The 6,816-nt window shown below is 44.9% G+C and overlaps 1 pseudogene; it reads left to right on the top strand.

The window, feature by feature from the left end:
- The first annotated feature begins 2,206 nt into the window (after positions 1-2,206).
- On the top strand, positions 2,207-3,029 carry LOC149128105 (protein mago nashi homolog pseudogene; annotated as a pseudogene).
- The last annotated feature ends 3,787 nt before the right edge of the window (positions 3,030-6,816 follow it).

The following is a 6,816-nucleotide window of genomic DNA, read 5'->3' as shown; positions in this document are numbered from 1 at the left end:
TACTAAGTGCTTCACGAAGAGATGATGTCCAGGGGTGCACACACTAACTACCAAGGGCTTCAGCAAAATGTCAAATTGGGTATGCCTAGTGTTTGGCACCTTCTCTTGGCCCCATCCATGTTTCTGCTTGTTTACCTTCTCCTCAATTGTAGTTTTCATGGTCTTCAGCCAAGTGAAAAACTTCTTTGGGGTTATGAGGGAGATATGGACATAGATAAAGAGGATGGCCTTGGAGTGACTCTCGCAGTAAAGGATCTGTCTAGGAGCACACAACTGTTTACTCATCTACACCCAAAGTACTTTACACATCTTGAAAGAGAGGCCCTCAGAGGAGAAGAAAGGAGCTTGGGGGAATAACGTGAGGGAAGGCAGAGGTACAGAGAGGAGGAGCTCTACTGAGGGCTCTACCTTCAGAAGCTGAAAAGGAGCCATCTACATTTCTGGATACTGGCTAAGGATAATGTTGGACAACATGTAAGGTTCCCAGAGACTTTGTAACTTCCCCATTTTGTTGTCCCCTTCTGTTTTCCCTTGATAATTAGTCCTAAACAAAGCCCTTTTAAAATTGAAAGGACCTAAAAAAAATTGAAAGGACCTATGTGCTTATTTTGGTGCACTGCAAGATAAGGGTATATACCACTCTATATACACTCTTGGAGAAAAAGGAGAACCAAGAACTCAAGACTTTAACTGAAGGAGAGTCTTAGAGTTTCCCAATAATCATTAAAGCAGTACAACCTTCCTCATCTCCAAATCCTTCAAGCTAAAAATTACTTTGGAGCCCAAATTGTCGTGTAATGAGTTAAGCCACTGCCTATGATGCCAGCATCCCATATAGATACTGGTTGGAATCCCGGCTGCTCCATTTCTAATCCAGCTCCCTGCTAATGCTCCTGGGAAAGCAGTATAAGATGGCCTGAGTTCTTGGGCCCCTGCCACCCATATGAAACACCCCGATGGACTTCCAGTTTCCTGACATCAGCCTGACCCAGTCCTAGCTATTGAATCCACTGTAGGAGTGAACCACTGGATAGAAGATCTCTCTGTCCTTGTCTCTCAGTAATTCTGCCTACCTTTCCTTCTTCACTTTTTTAAAAAAGATTTTATTTATTTGAGAGGTACAGTTACAGAGAGAAGAAGAGAGAAAGAAAGGTCTTCCATCCGCTGCTCACTCCCCAAACAGCTGAAATGGCTGGAGCTAGACCAATCCATATCTAGCAGCTGGGAGCCAGGAGCTTCTTCCAAGTCTCCCACATAGGTGCAGAGGCCCAAGCACTTGGGCCATTTTCCACTACTTTCCCAGGCCATAGCAGAGAGCTGGATCAGAAGAGGAGCAGCCGAGACACTAACCAGTGCCCATATCAGATACTGGTGTGGCAGCCAGAAGCTTAGGCTACTATGCCACAGCACAGGCCCCTCCTTTTTTTTTTTTTTTTTTTTTTTCTTCCAAGATTCATTTATTTGTTTGAAAGGCAGAGTTGCAGAGGCAGAGAGAGAGTTCTTCCATCTGCTAGTTCACTCCCCAAATGGCCGCAACGGCCAGAGCTAGGCCGATCAGAAGCCAGGAGCCAGGATCTTCCTCTGGGTCTCCCACTCAGGTACAGGAGCCCAAGCACTTGGGCCATTTTCCACTACTTTCCCAGGCCATAGCAGAGAGCTGGATCAGAAGTGGAGCAGCCAGAATCGAACTGGTGCCCATATGGGATGCTGGCACTGCAGGCTGAAGCTTTACCCGCTACACCACAGTGCTGGCCCCTCCTTCGTCACTTTTAATACTAACTTTCACTTGGGTAGAATAGGAAGAGAGGGTGCCTGGAACACCATGGCAAAATCAAGAAAAAGTTCACAGGAGATGAGTATACCTGGGTCAGCCACCATTGGATCTCTAAAAGGAAAATCATTTTCTGGAATACTTATTTTCAACTAAATTTTTGGAAAAAGAAGGTAAGGCAGAACCAGTAAGAAATATCCAGTGGAGGAATGTTTTAGAGTGTGCTAATTCCACTTCAGAGCCCACAGTTGCTCGGCATTTATCCCTGAATGTGACTACATTAACCAGGTACAAATGGCAAATACTTCTTATTAATAACTGCAACTTGTGTTTTTTACCTCATCAAAACAAAATATCTAAGTTTCCTTTTAGGTCACTGCCAGCCGCTGGGCTGCACACTGGCTGAGCTTTTGGCAGACTTTTTGGGGAGCAAAAATGTCTATGGCTAGCTATTTCTACCTGTGCTACTATGTAGGACACAAGGGCAAGTTTGGACACGAGTTTCTGGAGTTTGGGCTTCAGCCAGACAGAAAGCCCTTAGATATGCCAACAACAGCAATTACAAAAACAATGTCATGATCAGAAAAGAAGCTTATGTACACCAGAGTGTAATGGAAGAACTGAAGAGGATTATTGATGATAGTGAAATTACAAAAGAAGACTATGCTCTGTGGTCTTCCCTTGACAGGGTTGGCCAACAGGAGTTTGAAATTGTAATTGGGGATAAACATTTTTTTTTTTTGACAGGCAGAGTAGACAGTAAGAGAGAGAGACAGAGAGAAAGGTCTTCCTTTTGCCGTTGGCTCACCTTCCAATGGCCGCCACGGCTGGCGCGCTGCGGCCGGTGCACCGCGCTGATCCGAAGCCAGGAGCCAGGTACTTCTCCTGGTCTCCCATGGGGTGCAGGGCCCAAGTACTTGGGCCATCCTCCACTGCACTCCCTGGCCACAGCAAAGAGCTGGCCTGGAAGAGGGGCAACCGGGACAGAATCCGGCGCCCCGACAGGGACTAGAACTCGGTGTGCCAGTGCCGCAAGGTGGAGGATTAGCCTAGTGAGCCGCGGCACCGGCCTAAACATATTTCTTTTACAACATCAAAAATGGATTGTCTTACTGATATAAACCAGTCAAAGGATCCTGAAGACCTCCTAGTATTTTACTATTTGTTATAGGGTGTGAAATGTTCAGTTTTCAGTCTCACTGTATTATACTTCAAGATTAAGCCAATTTGGGGCCAGTGCCGTGGTGCAGTAGGTTAATCCTCCGCCTACAGCACCGGCATCCCATATTGGTAATGGTTCTAGTCCCGGCTGCTCTACTTCCAGTCCAGTTCTCTAGTATGGCCTGGGAAAGCAGTAGAAGATGGCCCAAGTTCCTGGGCCCCTGCACCTGCGTGGGAGACCTGTAAGAAACTCCTGGCTCCTGGCTTAGGATCAGTGCAACTCCAGCCATTGCGGCCACCTGGGAAGTGAACCAATGGAAGGAAGACTTTTCTCTCTGTCTCTTCTTCTCACTGTCTGTAACTCTAACTCTCAAATAAAATAAATAAAATCTTTTTAAAAATTAGGCCAATTTAAATTTTAGAGTTTTAAAACTGTTTACATATGTAATTGAAAGTAGGTAAGGGAGGACTTGTTATTACAATATTGGGATTTTATGAATGTGGAAAAAATTTGTATATAAATTGAAAATAAAAAATACATGAACGGGCTTAATAGTTCTCTTTTCAGGGTCAGCAGTGTGGCATAGCAGGTAAAGCTGCCACCTGCAGTACCAGCATCCCATATGGGTGCAGGTTCACATCCCAACTGTTCCACTTCCGATCTCATTCTCTGCTATGGCCTGGAAAAGCAGAAGATGGCCCAAGTTCTTGGGCCCCTGCACCCCAGTGGGAGACCTGGAAGAGGATCCTGGCTCCTGGCTTTGGATCAGCACAGCTCCAGCCATTGTGGCCAACTAGGGAGTGAACCAGCGAATGGAAGACCTCTCTCTCTCTCTCTCTATGCCTCTCCTTCTCTCTCTTTGTAACTCTGGCTTTCAAATAAATAAATAAATCTTTAAAAAAAACAGCTATTTTTTCTTGGGTCCAAGTGGATTGGACAGTTCATACACACTAAATTCTGTAAATAAAAGCCACCTTTTGTTGAAATTTTGCTTCAATAAAACATATAAAAGTCTGAAAAATAAATTTTGCTTTTAATCTGTTAATCTCTCAGCATCAATGGACAGTTCTCTTGCAACACTTTTTTTTACCATAACTAGGTTTCCTATGTCACTTTCACAAATAATAGGAAGGAAAGGCCCTGAATCAGCCCATTAGAAGCAAGAAATCTCTTTCTTCAACCCTCTTATTCCATTTCTAGCCCTGATGGTCTTGTGATCAACCACACATTTACCTTCCAGTCTTCTAGGATGCCCTTGCCATGTAGATCCTCAAGGGACTCTTGAGTAGCACTCTGGCTATATTTCATTTCCTGCTCTAGCTTCCTCTCCCTCTGTTCCTTGGAGTTGGGCTGGTGGCTGGAAGGAAGTATGAGGCTGGCCTGCTTTAGGGAGTAACCCATCTGCATTGTGGTTCTGTGTGGTTATGTGGCCTCTGCAGTATGACCACCTGCATTATAATCTTCACCTCTTCCACTTAACAGTAGTATTACTTTGAACAAATAACCAAATTCCTAAAGCTTGAGAAATGAGGCTCACAAATTCTTGACAGAGTCAGGCTGAGAGCAATACTTCTGTGGGAAAAAAAAAAAAAAAAAGGGCAGCTCACTTATACAGCAAAGAAAACTAACAGCCCTAATCCTGAGTGGTCATTTACCTGCATGAGCAAACATCACTCCCAGCCAGACTAGCACTTATATAACACTTAATGGATAAACCCAGATATTGCCATACAGTAAGAGATACTGCAAGAGTGTCTTCTTAATACAAGAAGAGAGCTGGTTCATGATTTTCAGTTTTTATTTTTTATTTTTAATTTTTTTTGACAGGCAGAGTGGACAGTGAGAGAGAGAGAGAGACAGAGAGAACGGTCTTCCTTTACCATTGGTTCACCCTCCAATGGCCACTGTGGCCAGCGCACCGCGCTGATCCGAAGCCAGGAGCCAGGTGCTTCTCCTGGTCTCCCATGTGGGTGCAGGGCCCAAGCACTTGGGCCATCCTCCACTGCACTCCCTGGCCACAGCAGAGAGCTGGCCTGGAAGAGGGGCAACCGGGACAGAATCCGGCGCCCCGACCAGGACTAGAACCCAGTGTGTCGGCGCTGCAAGGTGGAGGATTAGCCTATTGAGCCACAGCGCCAGCCAAGAGCTGGTTCGTGATTTTCAGTTTTAAAGGGTACAGTAGCCAACCCCAAGGTGACTCCAATAATCCATAATTCCAAGTACTCATGCCTCTCTCTTCCTTGGTATGGGAAGTTGGTCTATGTGAAAGAATATGGCATAAGGAATGGAATGTCATTGCCAAGGTTATTATCAAAGGCATTGTGTTCTTTCTTGAAGTACCCTTTCTGGAGGTTTCCATTTGAACTATGGCTTTAAGCCTTGGGAAGAGGACCATGAAAAGCAATGAACTAAAGTCTTCTGCCAACATTCAGCAACAAACTGAAGCCCCTTGCCAAGAGCCATAAATCAGCAACCTTGGAAGTCAGTGCTCCAGTCTGTCAAGCCTTTGGTAACTGCAGCCCTGGCCTATGTCTTGACTGCAACTTCATCAGAGATCCTACTCCAGAAACATCCAGTTAAAGTGCTGGATTCCTGACTCTCAGAAACTGTGAGATAATATGCCTTGAGTGTTTTAAGCTGCTACATTTTGAAGTAACTTTTGGGAGAACATCAATATACAACTAATAGAAAATGTTTTCTCTCCCTGAACCTTCAAGCTCCCAGAACTAAAACTCTGCTGTATTTACAACCACCAGAAAAAAAAATTTTCCACTCAGCTCACCTTGTGGTAATAATGGTGCCTATCTCAACAAATTTGCAGAATTAAGCAGGATAATACATGCAAAGTGCTTAGCTGAGCCTAGTACTTAGTAAGCACTCAACCAATGCTCTTTTTCACTATCATATAGAAACACAGGCCTGCTGGTGATTGCTCCAGATCTTGGTGTCTGGGAGACTTAGGGCACGGAATAATGAATGAAGACCTGGAGTTAAGGATGCAGGGAGGGGCCAACACTGTGGTGCAGTGGGTTAACACCCTGGCCTGAAGCACTGGCATCCCATGTGGGCACCGGTTCGAGACCTGGCTGCTCCACTTCCAATCCAACTCTCTGCTACGGCCTGGAAAAGCAGTAGAAGATGGCTCAAGTCCTCGGGCCCCTGCACCCACGTGGGAGACCCAGAAGAAGCTCCTGGCTCCTGGCCTCTCTCTCTCTCTTTCCCTCTCTCTGCCTCTCCTCTCTCTGTGTAACCCTGACTTTCAAATAAATAAATAAATAAATAAACCTAAAAAAAAAAGGATGCAGGGAAGGAAATCCTAAGATGTCCTCCTTACATCTAGTAACTCACAGGGAGCAAACCAGTAGCTGCTGCAGCTATGGTTTCATCCAATGGAGGAGGAGGAGCAGGTCAGAAGAGGTACATTTCCTTTTCTTGACATCTAAATTGACTAAAGCATTATCTAAAAAGAATGAATATACTATGTGAGGAAAGGGAAGAAACATGAATTTGAGAAGGTAGAAGTCATCTGTACTTCTTAATTTTGACTCAGGACTACCTAGTTTATTTTCAGCTTCTACGGGGTGAAGTGTAAATTGTGCTCAGAAATATTCCTATGCACAATTATGCACTCTGCAGCTTAGAACAAAGCAGAAGTCTATTGTCTGGTATCTGTTCACGGCCCAGGCCCTATCTGATAGGAGTTGTGCAAAAATGTGGAAGGCTTTGGGAATTGCTAGCCAGGAGGGTTATTACTGGGTCATTCATTCTCAGGGGAGCCACCTAGCAAGAGAAGACATTCTCTGGAATACAAAGAACGAAGTGAAGAATCTGATCTGAAGGTCTATCAACCAATGTGCCAAACTAAATGGATTAGGCAGAAGAG

The sequence above is a fragment of the Oryctolagus cuniculus genome, chromosome 2 (assembly GCF_051225735.1).
Source record: "Oryctolagus cuniculus isolate XC-2025 breed Fujian yellow rabbit chromosome 2, ASM5122573v1, whole genome shotgun sequence".
Classification (NCBI taxonomy): Eukaryota; Metazoa; Chordata; class Mammalia; order Lagomorpha; family Leporidae; genus Oryctolagus; species Oryctolagus cuniculus.
Note: the sequence above shows the minus strand (reverse complement) of the source record. Positions and strands in the feature narration are given on the sequence as shown.